Source organism: Podarcis liolepis, assembly GCF_965112155.1.
Source record: "Podarcis liolepis genome assembly, chromosome: 2".
NCBI classification, from domain to species: domain Eukaryota; kingdom Metazoa; phylum Chordata; class Lepidosauria; order Squamata; family Lacertidae; genus Podarcis; species Podarcis liolepis.
The window spans coordinates 45426120-45443058 of record NC_139555.1 but is presented as its reverse complement, the minus strand read 5'-3'; the positions used below and the strand labels follow the sequence as shown (position 1 = coordinate 45443058).

At 42.8% G+C, this 16939-nt stretch overlaps 1 long non-coding RNA gene across 1 annotated transcript; it reads right to left on the bottom strand.

Annotated features, from left to right (window-relative positions):
• Nucleotides 1-4484: 4484 nt before the first annotated feature.
• LOC310699216 lies at nucleotides 4485-13166 on the bottom strand. Its single transcript, XR_014522006.1, has 3 exons — nucleotides 12861-13166; nucleotides 7201-7327; nucleotides 4485-5950 (listed from the first exon to the last, which is right to left on the bottom strand). It is a non-coding gene; the product is annotated as an uncharacterized lncRNA (long non-coding RNA).
• Between the last annotated feature and the right edge of the window lie 3773 nt (nucleotides 13167-16939).

Below are 16939 nucleotides of genomic sequence, written 5' to 3'. Positions count from 1 at the left end.
CCCCCCCCCAGTTGATGGGTATTGCCATTCAAATGGTGTGTGTGTGCTGTGTCTTGGGCTTACCAATATTTTATTCAAGTTGGCGCCCCTGATACAAACAAATGTCACGCATTACACACACAGCAGAGAGAAATGAAATGCACAAGTATAAGAGGAGTGATAACTGGCAAGGCAAAAGGATGAAACTCAAAGAGTATGCATGAGACTTTTTTCTTTCTTTCAAAAGCCCTTAATGCAAAGCTGAATTTGAGCCAGGCTTCAGAAGAGCTTAGCTCCAGCACCCATTTTCAATGCTAGTACTCAACCCCCAAAGACATGGCCTGGGATGTTAAGGCATGTATATTTTCTGATAAGCAGAATAATCTCCTAACTCCTTCTAGCATCTTTTCCTTCCAGGCTTCTATTATAAAAATGTAAAAACGCCGGCAAAATTCTCCAGAGCCTGGCTTGGATGCGAACTTTGGGGGCTTGTGAAAGCCCAGCTCAAATGAGAAGTAAGCTTTTAAAGCCTCCTAAATTCTTAGTCAATGAAGATCAAAGCAATTCCTCCCCATCATCATTCATTCCTCCTAGCCTTCACTGTCCCCATCCCAGCTATTCCGACCCAACGTATTTGCTCTCTTCCCTTCAGGTAGCTCGCAAGGGAGGTAAGTGGAAGCACAATCAGCATTTGCATGGGGAAGGGGGAGGATTTCCCCCTATTTCTCTCCTTTTCTGGGTAGCAACATGGCACAATAAAGGACCATAGTTATGTAATTCTTTTGAGGGTTTCTTCACCGTGCAATTTACATGTGAGGAAAAGGGGCGAAATATATTGGGGCATGGGCTAGGAAGGCTTTGGGGGATGGGAAGGGCTGGTCGAATGCCCTAGACTAGCTCAGAAAAACAACAACACTGGACTTTTCTGATTTTATCAGGGACATATCTGTGCTGACCTGAACACAGCTGTGGAAAACTCACCCATCTCTCTCTCTCTCTGTCCCCCCCCCCCTCTCTCTGGTCTAACCAGTGCTTTTTTTCTAAAAAAAAATGTTTAGGGGTACTCTCATTTTGACTCAAGAATATCACCATTTTGTAGTTCAAATTGGGAAAAATAAATACAGTAAATGGACAAAAGTACAAAGATTCATAAAACATTTAGGAGTATGTGTATCCCTGTGTACCCCCAGAAAAAAGCACTGGGTCTAACCTTGTTACAGCTTGTGGTTTGTGAGAAGAGAACTTAATCACAGGCCTTGACTCAGACAACATGCTAAGCCAAACCTTGGCTTAGGTCAATGCAGGTCAACTGGGAAGAAGCAAAGTGGCTAGGAAATCCTTTCTGGCTGCTTGCTCATTCTCAGAGTTTTATGAACCAAGCCTGAGTGTGGCTTCTAAAAGGCTTCAGCTCCAATATGTTTTTCTTTCCTGCTTTTCCAAAACTGCATACTACATCCAAATATATTTAAGATAGCAACATCCATTCCACATGCTTTCATCTAGCTGCTAACATACCTGTAACTTCCCTACTTCAGTGCCTACTTGACAACAGCTTTTATAGACAAAATCCAACACTAAATGTCAGTGAGCACACTGAAGATAACTGCTGGGAACAGTCTGGTAAAAGGCTATTGCCCTCCTTGTTTCTGAATCAATTGACCGTAGCAATTCAGCAGCAGTCAAGGACAGTTAGAGGTCACAATGACATAAGGCAGGCAGTTCTTCAATACTGCTAACAAAAGTTTAATTTTAACTTCTTTGAACTCTGATTGCAAAGGTGAAATTTTATTGGCATTTCACACTAAATAAAGAAGTATGACTAATCTCTCACCTACTTCCAGTGTGTCTTCCTTAATTTATACTTACTGAAACAGAAAACAGCCTTTTAAACTACAGAAAATTTGGTGACTAGAAGCATGAGGTCTGCATCATTGAAAATGGACCTACTTCTTCATCAAAAATAAATCCCATGCCTCTGCTGATGACCCAAATGTGCTCCACAAACAGGTCATTATCCTTACAAAAACAAGTTATGATTACCTTGTATTCTGAAAACATGCATTCTTTTTCCTGTCAAATAGAGATCCTTTTCAGATCAATCTGCAGAATCATTTAGGTACTAGATATAAATCCATACCAATAAGTAATGTTAGCTAATGTAGTCAACAGTAGATTTCATTCCCCCTTCCCCACCCTTTGTTCGTCTAATGCATTAACACCATATTTTAATGGAAATGTATAACAATTAAAATGTAATTATCCAATGAAAAGAACAGCATCAACAAATTATCTGAATAAACAAAGCTTGTAACCAACTATGTTCTGCTCAGAGTTGACTCATTGAAGAAGAAGAAGAGGAGGAGGAGGAGGAGGAATTTGGATTTGATATCCCGCTTTATCACTACCCTGAGGAGTCTCAAAGCAGCTCACAATCTCCTTTCCCTCCCTCCCCCACAACAAGCACTCTGTGAGGTGAGTGAGGCTGAGAGACTTCAGAGAAGTGTGACTAGCCCAAGGTCACCCAGCAGCTGCATGTGGAGGAGTGGGGAAGTGAACCCGGTTCACCAGATTACGAGTCCACCGCTCTTAACCACTACACCACACTGGCTCTCTATTGAAGTGAATGGTGCTAAATTAGTCGTGTCCGTTCAATATGATGGGTCTGCTCTAACATTGGATACAACCAAAATGCTGGATATAGCCCCAAATCCCCAGAATGGTTACCATCTTGGACATCATAGTTTAAAGAAAAATGTGAAAGAGGAGAGAAAAAGAAAAGGAAGAAAGAAAAGGAGGAGTGGTGTTGGTGGTGGGAAATATGTTGCATATGAGTGAACTGGATGTGGAAATAACATGGTTGCCAAACAGATTTCCCCCCTGTATATCCCTTTCAATTATAACATTTTTTTATATTAAAAAAGATGCAACTAGAACACTTTAAAATTTGCAAAACATCACAATTTGTGTATAAGGATGACATAGAGAAATGTATCATCACATATTATCCTTGATAATCTTATAAAGCACAACCTCCTTTCCCCTTTTCTCTCTCTTCTTTCCTGTGCTCCTTTCCTCCTAATTACATTTCAGCTTATGCCCTTCTAAACTGTCCATAACATTAGATTTATCATTTAAATAAAAACAGTAAAAAAAAAAATTGGCAAACAAATACCATCCAATGCATTTCTGTCTTCCAGTAATAAATGGCTGCCATCTTTACACAAAGTGCCATGCAGCATTAACTTTTGCGGAATGAATATCTGGCCAAAGCAGCAATATTGCTCTTCAACATTACCTTCCATAATTGGAAAGTTATTCCTTTACAGTTGTTATGTTTTTAATTTTTCAATTCCCAACAATAAGCATCTTGCACAGTACGCAATATTTGCTTAGTATCTGTGTATTATTATTTTTAAATGCATCTTTTTCTAAGTCAAGTCCATGCTCGTTCTGAGCCACTGTCTATAAAATGAGAGTCTGTGTTCCCCATTCTCTAAAATAGGGAATTTTTCAAAAAGAAACTTTCCTCAAATCACCCTGATTCTCCTCTTTATTTGCCCTCCATGCAGAGCTAATCCACACCCCTATTAAATGTTTCTACTGGTTCTGTATTATTATTTTCAGCACAGCTCTGAGTTCCATTTAAAAATACAAATAGCATTATAAAAGTAAACCCCCCACCCCATGGACAATGGCATCAGCCCTTCATACATGAATTTGAAACTAATAAATGATATCCATCTGAGCCCATCCACTAGCAGAATGGACTTCCACTCATGCAATAGGACTTCTTCCTTACCTCACCCTGTAGCCTCCTACTTGCCCACCAAATCTGTTTTGTTAAGGTTGGGGGACTCTCTGAAAGAGATCTGGAGGGTGGGATAGTGGTCTGCTGGTGGAGGAGAGGAAGTGAAAGTTCACTTGCAAAACATTGGCTATCATCCACTGTGTCTATCTAGGTACTCAGAGGTTGCTGGTATCTATCACAAGGATATAAGTATAATTCTCTAGAGCAATAGCTTTTGGGAACTTGCAATCCTCTTCCAACAACAAGAGCTAATGAGCTTAGCACCAAGAACAGGTATATTTTGTCCCAAATATTCTAGCACCAAATTCACTGGCTGAAACTAGGTGTTAATGGTGAGGGTAGTTTCCTGAGGAAAGGTGCTGAAGGCTTTAGAACTTCTCTTTCTTTCATATATTATTTGTTACAAGAGCACAGTTTTCGTCTTTTTTCCTTCCTGAGAGTGAGGCAAAATACAGCTAAGCGTATTTGGAGGATAAAGGAGGATGGGCAATTTTATGAGATAAAAGGAAGGCAGAGAGAGAAAGATAGTTAATAAGAGAGGGTGAAGGAGATAAAATACAGAAAGTCACCTTACAGATAAAAGATTTGAATATATTACTCTTCTTGCTCTGAATTCAGCCATGTTTACAAGAAAGTCATCAATCCCCTGCTCCCTATATTATTCATCGCAATTCTTGAATTACGGTATATTAGAGACTAGGTTTCTCATTACTTTATTTTAGAGGCGTACTTATAGCATTAGACGGTAGATGAACACATTAGAATGGAGTCTAATGAAATGAATGAACTCAAACAGGGCAAAGGATAGACCATAGATTTAGGAACTATAATGTGATATAGTAAGGATTGGATCCATATCATAAGGATGGTGTGGTTTACATATGCCATGTTCACATCCCACCCCTCTTTGGCAGCATTAAAACTGGGCTGATCACATGTGGCAGAATGAGGTGAGATGCAAGTGATGAAATTATGGGGTGCCAAATGTACTATACTACTTTAGACTAAAGAAGTGTGGGGTGTCACATTTTAGATGATCTTTGATATTGACCCAATAACCCACCAGCTAGGTAGATTTTTACACAGGGATAATTAAAAATGGCATTCCTTCCACAAGAAGCGGTACAATGCCTTTTCTGTTCTCAGAATTCTGCAGCCTTATTCTGCAGACCAGGCTACCCTGAGATGACCTAGGAGGCACATGCTTTGTTGTTCTAATGATGAGCAAGAGCTGAATAACAATCTCTAAAAGTGATCTGGTGGGTTCATGGAAGGTTCTGGAGGGGTTGTTGTGGGAGTTAGTGGTACACTAGTTCTCAGTTGCTTGGCAAGAGGAACAGGAGTCGTGGAAGAGTGTCACATCTGAAGGAATGGTCTTGTGAAGGAGGAATTCAACATTTTTCTGTCTCTGCTGTTGAGTGTCCAACCTTTCTCAATCAATGGATTTAATCTGCCTTGTGACTTTAAGTTGTCATTGGTAGGATACCTGTTGTTTTCTAATTATATTTTGAGAAAATCATTATTGATATTCGCAGAGCCTGTGAACTCTGCTCATAGTGCACCGTTATAACTCCTATTCGTGGGGAGCTAATCCTATGAGGCTTGATTAACTCTCGCATAGCTTTCCTCATGGAAAGTGTTTTTGCAGCATGCAAGGGCTTAGGTGTAGAAAGCAGATTCACAATATGATAAAGGAAGGGATTTAAAAAGAAGGGTCTCTGACTTCTTTGGTTTGCTTTGCTTGTACCACTCTGTTACTCAGCATAAATGGGGAAGGGCCATAGCTCAATGGTAGAGCAGTTGCTTTGTATGCAGACTGTCCCAGGCTTAATGCCTGGCATCTTCAGGGAGGTATGGAAGACTTGTCTGAAATCCTGGAGATTCAGTGTCAGTCAGTGTGGACAATATTGAATTAGGTGGACAAGTGATGGGACACAGTCTGAGGCAGCTTCTTATGTTCCCATGTACATGGATGGTAGTGGTAATAAAGCCAAACTATTTGTGTTGTTGTATTTGATCTCTTTCTGAGCCTAGTCTTACAAATTGGGCCTGAGGGTATATTTGTTCTTTCAGCAGCTCTTGTGGAAAACATCATCAAAGTGGTTTTGTGTTTGAAGAACTTTGAATAGCACCGTAGGGATCTTGGGCAAGGTCTTGGACTCTCTAGGGAAAGCAAAACAAAAGAAGTCGGTTAGTGTCAAGGAGCTGTTAGGCAAGCACAGGTCATCCACGGGGCAGGAAAGACCATGAGGCAATTCGCTTTTATTCACAGAAAGTAACAACACAGCAAGAGGTCCTCTAGGTTGTCCCATCTAGCTGGAGACATTGCTGAAGCTGACCACTGGCTCTGCCTTTCCCCTCTAACCTCTCACTCCCTTCCAAGCCTACCTGGGCCTGTCTGGCCCATTGCTCAGCAACGTGTAGGACTCACCTGAAGTGGGGTGTTGGGGAAGAGAAGAGCCAGCAGGACTGGGACTGTCCTGCTGCTGGGTAGAGGGGCCACCTCTGACTCCTCTCTGTCTTAGTCTGGGCTCACACTGAGACTCTAAGCCTCAAGGCCTGTCATGGGCGGGTCTCTTTCTTCTGACCCCCCCCCCCACTGATCACTCAAACCTCCTGCTTCTAGCACCTCCCAGCTCATCCTTTCCTCAGACTGCTGCCCAGTGTCACAGTGCCATCATCCGGGGTCTAAGTCTTCTTCTTTTGTGTCCTCCCTGGGGGACTCTTGGGCAGGTGGTGCCCACCACTCTTCCTCATCCAGCCAGTTCCTGACAGGTGGTGACTTGACTGCTGCAAAAAATAATCCTGCAGCTCTGACTCGTTGCAGCCATAGCATGTGAAAGCAACCACAAGGAACAGCCTATTGATGTGTGGCGCTAGTATGTGAACTAACCATGCAATCCCATGGGTCTACTTGGTTGTGACTTAGGTGCATTATGGTTGTGACGCAAAACCCAGACCAAATGGAATTGGGGTTTGGTGGCAGACATATTGCCAAACTACCATAAACTGAGCCTTTGTTGCATCCTCCTTAACACTGATTATGCCAGCTTCCTGCCACTATTCCTTGATTTGTGCCATGAAATCAAGGCTAATAAATCCAGGGGTACTGTTTCACTAAATGCATTCATTCGGGGTGATTTCAGAATCTACACACCCAAAGCAAATCTGTTGAAACGTCCCATATTCTAATCTGTTAAAATCTCAATTAATGGCACCACTGAGGCATGTCTCTGATCCAGAAAGCAAGTGTATAAGCCCCCGCCCCCACCATGATATCATACTCTGTGCCTCTGTGCAGCAGGGGCTGTTGTTGTTGTTGTTAACCTTATCAGCAAAGGAGCTCAATTGAAGCAGAATGTTTCATTTGGAAGAAAATAAATAAATAAATAAATAAATAAACGTGCACCTACCTTCTTTACAGTCTAAGCAACACCTCCGTTCAATTTTCAGACTCGTTTTCAAGGTGACTATTCCCTGTATCTTTCTTTCATAGGCTACTGCTCTTTTTTTGCGTCGATGCCAAAGAATTTATTTTGTCTAGAAGACAACACTGGAATTTTAAAGCCGTAATGAGACTGCAGAGGTTTTTCTAATCGGACTCATTAACTACATTTCAAATTGAAAGGAAATTCTTTTGCTTTGGGGGAAGGTCACTTGTACATTTATTTCACACACAGAGAGAGAGACACATCAGATATCTCGTTATCCAGTGGAAAGTCTTGTGGTGAAATGCAACTGCAATTTACAGCTGGGCTATTTGCACTAGGACAGTTAAAGCAGTGTTAATGTTTCATTAACTAGCTCTTACATTCCAGACTGAGATGGGTTGTAATTTAGCTTAAGCAACATGGGAAGTAGAAATTGGTGCTCAGAGCACCATTTCCAAGGCATGAGTTTTTAGTCATTTCTTCCTTGGCTGAAATGCCGTGACTTTCTACAACAGGGGTGGAACTTTATCAAACACATTGTGTATCAGGGATAATTAACGTGGTGCCCTCTAAATGACAGTGGGACTGCAGTTCCCTTCAGGCCCAGTCAGCATCGCCAGTGGTCCAGGATGATGGCAGTTGTAGTTTGAAAACATCTGAAGGGCATTGTATTGGCTTCTGCTGCTCTACAGCATGATTACACCATGTTTTCCCACATAGGTTCGCTGTTAGACATTTTAGCAGAGCAGCTAAACCTAAAATTGTGTACTTTGGGCTAGAAGTATGATGTATGGCACACGTATTGGGCCAAACACACACACACACACAGAACCCAACAAGCAATGTCTCCTTGGAGCAGGAGAATGAAAACTGTATACAGTGGTACCTCGGGTTACATACGCTTCAGGTTACATACGCGTCAGGTTACAGACTCCGCTAACCCAGAAATAGTGCTTCAGGTTAAGAACTTTGCTTCAGGATGAGAACAGAAATCGTGCTCTGGTGGCACGGCAGCAGCGGCAGGCCCCATTAGCTAAAGGGGTGCTTCAGGTTAAGAACAGTTTCAGGTTAAGAACAGACCTCCAGAACGAATTAAGTACTTAACCCAAGGTACCACTGTACTCCTGTCTTTAGGTTTTCTGCCCATTCTATGGTTCATTGGTTCAAGGAACCTGCAAGGAGCCTTCCAGCCTGCAGAGCCACTGCTATCTTCACACTACAGCCTCCAAGTCACCAAGGGTCACCCCTTTACAGAGCTGGACTGAGGGGTGAGCAGGGACCAGCTGCTTTTTTGTTTGAATCTATAACTTTATTCGAACCACTGCCCCAGGTCTCTGCCTGGGCCTGCCCCCTTGCTTCTTTCAAGATCTTGTGTTCTCCTCAAGTAAAGCTTCTTATTTCACTTCATTACTGATTTCTACTTTTCACATTTTATTTTTATAAGTAGAAAGAAAAACAATGAGAACAAACGCAGCATTAAAAAGTCTCTCTCCCCCACACAAAGAGGCACATGAATTCACATCCCCTGTCAAAATGCAGAGTTGGGAACTGGGATTTACTCTAACTGGGCCACTGCATCTGAGAAAGGAAAGTCATCATCTTACCCGGTTCATTGCTAGCCTTGTTTTCCCTGAAGGAGGCATTTATTGAGCTAATGCATGTTTCCAAACATGCCTTTCTTTGGTTGCTTTCTGTTGGGACTCTTCTCCCCTCCCCCCACTCACTTTTGCATCTTGGCCATCAGTCGAAGTTGCCGAAACAAAATGCATGAAGCTTTGTTTTCCCTTTTGCCTCAGTTAAAGGCGTAGCTGCTTCATAGAGACCTCAGTTATCCATTTTGGGTAAGACATTGCTTGTTCTTGGGCAGAGGGAAGAATCTCAGAAGCAAAGCTAGATACTGCTCAAGCCAATGAGCATTCCAGGTACTTTCTGTGCGAGTCTTTCCAGAAGTCAGCACCACTTCACTGTGGGGAGGAGTTGCGGTGGACCACGTGGCTACCCACTCTCCCCCGGGGGGTGGGGGGCGAAGTCCCACGTTGCCCAGGGGATCCCAGCCACGTCAGTGACTGGCCAGCCAATCCGCTGGCTGGTGGGGGCATGGCCGGGACCATTTAAGCAGAGGCGCGAGCCAGAGGGCTTCCTTTTGGCTTGCTTCCTCAATCTCCCACCCTCCGTCCCTATTTTGCAGGTTTTCTTCATTGGTCTTGCTATGGACCGTGGTTGGTCGCCGTTGAGGGGCCTGGTAGGAATTTTCCCACTTGGCAAAATTAGCACAGGACGTTTGGTTTTCGCCTACCTCATAGCAATTGTCACAACTTTGTTAGGTTGGCGGTTAGGCATTGTTTGACCTTATGAGGGGGAAGGGGAGGTGTAGCCATCACCTGCCCCTCCAAGTTTAAGGGTATTCTGTTAAAGGAATCTGGGGGTGTGGATCTTGTCTGAAGCCCGGGGCGGGGCCAGGGCCATGACACGACCCCAAGAGGAACACCCGGGGGAGCTCGAGTTGGTCTGCATCAACGGGGCTCCCCCTTCCGATGGTTTCCCCTTATTGGACTCCCTGCCCAACGGGCAGGAGTCAAATATAGTTGGATCCATTCAATGCCTAAGCCAATACCGCTTACATTCTCTAATCAATAAAGTTGTGGCCAAAATTTGCCCAATAACATTAACCTAATATGTGTCCTTGTGTGTGTGTTATTCTTCAACGAGGGGGTGGTTTCAAGGTCTCGACACGCAACTAGTTTTTGCCAGGCTCTTCAAAGAGGCTACAAGGAAAGAATGAAGTTAAGGTGCATTGGACCTTCCCATTTTTTTCTTAGACCTGAGCCAAATGCCAGCAGAAAGCCCATTGCATGATGGGGTGGGGTGGGGAGGGAGAGGTGCCTTTCACTTCCTGCAACCTATATTGCATAATTTGTGTAATGCTCATTACCATGAGTACCCTAGAAAACATTTCCCATTTGATGTGAACAGTAGGAAGCTGGCTGAAAGCTAGCAATTAATTAGTGAAACACCATATGCTAATAGACATACAGCAGATGTGTGTACATGGGAGACCTCAATATAAAATTCTGCAATTGCAATTCAGGCAAGCAGAGAAACAAATTGTTGTGTCCAGAGAGTCTTTAGAAGGTAACGTGACTGCTTTTGCTCTCAGTTCTCAGGTGCGTTAAACCTTGGCGCTACACGCCAAAGTCAAACTAGATATTATGATGGCAGATTGGCAGCTGAGGGTTATATATTTGTATATTATTACTTGCAGTTCATCCATTAATAAACTGCATTTGTTTATTTATCAGTTACACTCATATCCCACAGCTCTTTCCTAAGAGGTAACGAAAAGGAAGACGTGAAACTGAAATGGGTCAAAGTACACCAAAGGAGAAGGCCTTTCTCCCCCTCCTTCTGAAGAGAAATAAGAGGGGAGAGCCCAGAGACTATAGGGTCAAGGCAACCGATGGAATGACTCCTCTGGTATGTCAAACTGTTTATGATGAACGCAAACTTACCACATTCATGCTTTCCAAAACAATATGGCAGCCTTCAAAAACTGCACTACTTTTAATTTTGCGGTGTAGTTTTCCAGCAATGTGGTGCTTTTCCTTCTCATAGTGGGCCAGGGGGAAGCCCCCCCCTTTTTTTTTACACAAGAGTTTCCTTACCAGGCTGTGGCCAATAGAGTTTCTCTCCTATTAGGTTCAGTGGATCTTAAATCCTGGGAAGCTAACACTTTTGTGGACTACAACTTCTTTCACCTCTGTCTGGGGAATATGGGCAGGGAGCTGGAGCCCACAACATTTGGAAAACAGTATGCTCACTACCTATGCCTTGCACTGATGAGAAATGAAAACCTCTAATCACATTTGCATCTCTAAAGCTGTAAGTTAACCCAAGAGTTGTATATATTATAATTAGCTGCATGTACATAAGGGGAAAAGAAGTGGAAATGTTATGAAAATGTTCATAATTCTGGATTTGATAGTGTAGTTCTTCAAAATATAATCTGTCTGCCTGCCTGTCTGTCTGTCTCTATCTCTCTGTTAATCCATAGCACATTTTGCTACAAATTTCGCCGCTGGAAACTTGCTGGAAATTGCTGGGCAACCCATGTGAGTTTTGGTGAATTTCCTTAAAAATAGCTTAACAACTTTTGGCAAAAAAAGCTCAACCACTGGATTTTCACTTTTTGAAATATGGCAACCATAATACATTGTGCTGTGTGTTGATGACAAAATTTCCTTACCTGTGCTTTGCCAAGACATGAATTTCATTCTTCATTTAACACATGAACATTGACTTTATAAAGCTATGGTGGGGAGTAGTGGATTTGGCATAGTAATGTAGGACTGAAATTATTTATTTCTAACATTAATACCCCATCAGTAAAGTCAATAGTATCTTCTTTTAGCAGCTTGCAAATACAGTACAAAATAAAAAAGCACACATGCAGCACAAAACAAATCAAAACAACAATAAGAAAACACTAAAAAATTCAAATACTAATAATAGCCTTTTCACCAAGCTGCCTATAAAAAAGTACAAACAGAACTATTTATTAAAGCTATGTTTGCTGCATACCTCCTTAATAAATTACCCACATAGATTTTTAATGCACAAATTGACTGAGCATAAACTTTTGAAATTTTAAAACTGTTTATAATATATAAAAAGAACCAGCCCTCCTGCTGGAGCAATCTGTCATTGAAAGGAATGAGAATGAACCTGTAACTGCTTGTGATATAAGATTCAGAGAAGTGCATAGTAAGTAGTGTAATACCAAGAACAAACCAGCAGAGGTCATCAAATCAGGAATAAATGAATGTAGGCAATGGGAGGAAAGAGAAAGTGGCAGACAAGACAGACAGACAGACCAACAGACAGACAGACTGGGTTAGACAGGGAGACAGAGAATTAAAAAAAAATTAGTTGGGCATTCAGAAAGATGTTACTGTGAAGTCAGAGTCAAGAGAGCACCAAAGCCAATCAACAATTTGCACACGGCCAACTCAAGTCTAGCTAAATGGGACTGCAAGTCTCCGAGAGGTCAAAAATAAAAGGCAAACAATACAAAATTACATCAGCTGCAGTGGCCAAAATCATCCAGTAATAAGATCTGATTAATTGATTTGCCAGACTGGAGAACAATTCTGCTAGAACCTCCTGAAAATCAAACAACCATACAACATCAAAGCGAGTTTTACAAATAGAGTAATGATATGGGTCAAATAAGCCCTTTGTTTGCATTAAGGAAAAGAATTGCTTACGCATTCATTATTTAATTGAGCATCTACTGGAAACTGTTCAATTAACTCTGGCTTTTATCCTAAATGGAAACATTAATGAACAAGGGGGTTTGTTTTTGTTTTTGTCTGGTAGCCGCTGCAGGTTGTTCTAGGAAGACCCGATCACCCACCATTAGGCAGAGGGAGGTAGCTGCCTCAGGCAGGACATGCTGTGAGGGCAGTGGTAGCTTCCAGTGACACACCCACTCCACAAAAAGTATTTCAATGTTAAGAGGGGGATTCGCCTAATGAAGCCTTTCAGTGGAATCCCTGTGTCTTCCACTCTAAATGTTGTTCAAAGAAATTTAGCACTTTCTAAAACAGAAAGTTATTCAAGTGAGCAATTAGTACCGCTTTTACCTTACTGGAGCCCTAACATTTCCACTGGCATTCATAGTTCCCATCTGGGCCTTCAGCTGGGTCATAAGGTCGCCTTGTTTTCAGGGGGCATGCTTGCCATTTGTTTTAGTCTCTTTGGTGCGCCGAACAATACATTTTGGAGAGGGCAATGTGAGAGGCACTCGGGTAGCTTACTGGTAGAAGCAGAGGAGCAAAGGGATCCATGTCCTCATACTGAAGTAAGAAGCTAAGTGAAGTGAAAATGGTACCTTTAGTGGTCAGGAAGTTTGGGGTTTAACTAGAGAGGGATTTCACCATTACTTTAGATTTGTGTTTTTTAAGTGCCCTGGCATTGCCTATTTTGAGCTAAGATTCAACAGGCAGTACGCTCAGCCTCCAAACCAGGAAGGGGCAGACAAGGAGTGCCATGTTGGCCATTGCCTCAGGCAACAAAATGTATTGAGCTGGCCCAGTGCCAGGTTTATGTACAAGCTAAACAAGCTATGGGACGCGGGTGGTGCTGTGGGTTAAACCACAGAGCCTAGGACTTGCTGATCAGAAGGTCGGCGGTTCGAATCCCCCTGACGGGGTGAGCTCCTGTTGCTTGGTTCCTGCTCCTGCCAACCTAGCAGTTCGAAAGCACGTCAAAGTGCAAGCAGATAAATAGGTATCGCTCTGGCGGGAAGGTAAATGGCGTTTCCGTGCACTGCTCTGGTTCACCAGAAGCGGCTTAGTCATGCTGGCCAATAAAGCGAGATGAGCGCCGCAACCCCAGAGTTGGTCACGACTGGACCTAATGGCCAGGGGTCCATTTACCTTTTAAACAAGCTATAGCTTATGGCCCCACTCTCTTGGCGCACCCCCCAAAAAAAATAATAATTGAAGGGAGAAAAACTGGATGTACATTTCCAAAATGTAAGATAAAAACAAATAAAATAAAACCTACATACAGCAACAGTGTTTTGTGTTGTGTAGGCTCCTATGATGTAAGTAATGGGCCCCGCCTGCTAGTCTGCTCCCTAAAATATTACTGGTTTGCTCATTTCTATATCTAGGGTGCCTACATTCTGCATGGACTGGTTGCATAGCAACATGTGCAAATGGCTTTAGATACTTGTTAGGTCCATAAATTACCACATAGCATATATTCAACACACAAAACAGCGACAATTTGTTGTTGAGAAAGGACAGCTGGACATATAAAGAGCTCCATTACCTTCAGTAGCTTAGGGCCTCATCAAACCGAAATCCAGCCCTGAGCTGGCCCTATAAACACCTCTTACTGCTACATGTGTGACAAGCAATAGTAGAATACAAAGCAGTTCCTTAGTCCTGAAGGGATGCGCTGTACCATCATGCACCAAAGAGGTCTGTAATTCAGTTATTCTTGGTGGGGCAGTGAAGGCAGGGTGTTTTGGGCTCCCGGCTACCAAAGGGGCAAGCACTGCTGCTACTTACGGGGGGAGGGATGACACAGGGAGCTCCGTGTGGTGCAAGCATAGGTGGCGGCATCAGATCAGTGCTCCTGATGTTGCAATGGCGATGCACTGCTTTGCGCTCTCCCGTGCCACCACCCAGGAAGTGGTGCTGCCTGTTCAGAAGCCAGGTGTACAACACCATCCCTCCTTTGCTGACCCCACAAGCACCGCTGCTATTAATAATCACCAAAGTGATAATGTTATATTGGAGCTATAGCCACAGCTACTGTTGTGAAACTATCATGAGGTGGCACCCTGTTCTCTGTCAGAGAAGGAGATCTAAAAGAGGCCTTTGATTTGTATATTGGAAGTGCAGCCATGTTAACAAGAACACAAGCTTAAGCTCTTTGTTTGGTGTTGCTCATAAAAGTTTTGACAGTGTTTTACATAAATGTTTTGTCCTACTTTGCCAGAAGGCTGATGACTGAATGAGGCACTTGCCAATTAGAGAGAACCACAAGGCAGGCAGATTTTCTTGTGAAGACTTGTGCTATTCTTTCATTAAGGGGGGGGGGGACCCCTGACAAGATGTACAAGTGAAACCTTTTTTAAAAATACCAACAGGCTGATGTGGGAGAAAGTGGTTTACTTATAAGATTATATGAGGGATGTTTTCATACATGATACAAAGGCTTGATTTTACACATTATTATTTCCCTGAAGAAACAGGAATTACTTCCTCATTACCACTACTGTCTAACCTTGGCCCAGCACTTGGAGCCTAAAAACCAAACAAACATAATAATAGGAGAAGTCGGGATACTCCTTGTGTGGATTCTGTTTTCCTAAGGTCTAGGAAATACAGCCACTCCTGTAAGGTCTGTAAAATTTAAAAGTGATTATATGTAGCTTGTCAAATGTGTTTGATGCTGCATCTCTTTTTCCTTCTATTAAAGGTTATGCTATATTAATTTATTTTTTAAAAACAGCAACACCACCAACTTTGAGTTTGGCTGTGCTGGAGGAAGGATGGAACAAGGTTTTTGTTTTGTTTTTTTACATTTCTCCTTCCTCCCTTTAATATTCTGTGTTCCCTGAAAAGCAGTTCCTGAGGATTGAGAGATGTCCCAGAAAAACACACCCACATGTCCACAAATGGAAAAGCCATGGGGGGGGGGAGGACAAGGGTCCAAAATGCATCTAATCCTCAATAACACAATAACACAGCATAACACAAGCTGACAGGAAGTTTAAAGATGGAAACATGGAAACTGTATCATGTTGGTGCAAATACTGGTTTATATGATCCTCCTTAAGCCATGACCAGTCTGCTCCAGTCTTGATTGAACATGTTGGTTGTAGATGTACCCTGTGCTATTCTTCTAGAAAAAGAGGTGCCAGAACATAGTTCTGGTGAGTTCTGGCTTAAAAAAAGGCCCTGGACTTACCTGCTTGCTTTTCAGGTTCCTTTTTTAATAGAGGGACCTCTTGCTCTGAAGTGGTGCTTAAATTTTGTTTACTTGTTCCCAACAGTGTATTTAACTTTGTGACTATGCTGCTGGTTATGTTCTGCTTATTTAAATTGTGTTTTTAACTAATTATCAGAGATGCCTATAGGGCCAGTTTATCACCCCTTGTGGTTTTATAATTCCAAACAAATAAATAAGAAGAAGCCCTGCTGCTTCCCAGGCTGCACAGCACACATTTCAGTGGGTTGTCCCACAACAGATGCAGCACTGCTTCAGGCCCACGGCTAAGTGCACCAATAGCAAAGTACTTGGTTAATAGCAAGAAGTGGGAAGGGTACTGCACCTCCTCCCAGTTCTTTCCCTTACTGTTTAATTTAATGCCAGCACTGGTCTCCAAACTAGTGCCAAACTGGTGTGCTGGTTTTGTGCCGTTTTTTGTCGCAAACCCCGCTTAATCCAAAAGCACTTCTCTACCTAACTAACCCCAATGCTGAGCATTTATGGTCCAGAACTGGCACTGAAAACCAGCCACATTGTAGGTACATGTGCTCTTTAATATTACCCCTTCGCTCTTGATTGCTGTGAACTTTGTGATCAACCCACCTGAACCGTGAGCCTTTGTCTATTTGGCCATTCAATTCTCTTGACTGTTTCTTGTATATACAGTCATACTCTGCTTACATATCCCTCTGGATACATAAACTTCAGGTTGTGAACATGGCAAACCCAGAAGTGTATACTTCTGGGTTTCGCCGCACGCACATGCACAGAAGCGTGCAATCGCGCTGCGTGCATGTGCAGAAGGGCGCCTCCAGTTATGAAGTTTTCAGGATGTGGCCGGGTCTCCAGAATGGATTCCGTTCGTAACTGGATGTACCACTGTATTTTACATGAATATTGTTACCTCTCCGTAACTAAAATATTCTCTTACATATTTATGGAGATTTGAAGTTACAGATAGCTCTGTGCTATACCTAGCGTTTGGGGTTGGTGCAAGGCAATTGGAACACATCCACAGTTCCCAGGGAGCAGTGAATAATGTGCAGAGGTGCGAAACTCTGTGCTTGTGCCAACATTACAAATCTGGGGAGAACTCTCAGAAAGGTGACACAAGTGCTTGTGTTTGTGTGAAAGCTTGCTGGGAAAGCTTTCCATCAAATCACTTCCAAACCGAGTCAAGAAGGGCTGGCTCATTACGCGTCTAGACAGGTGG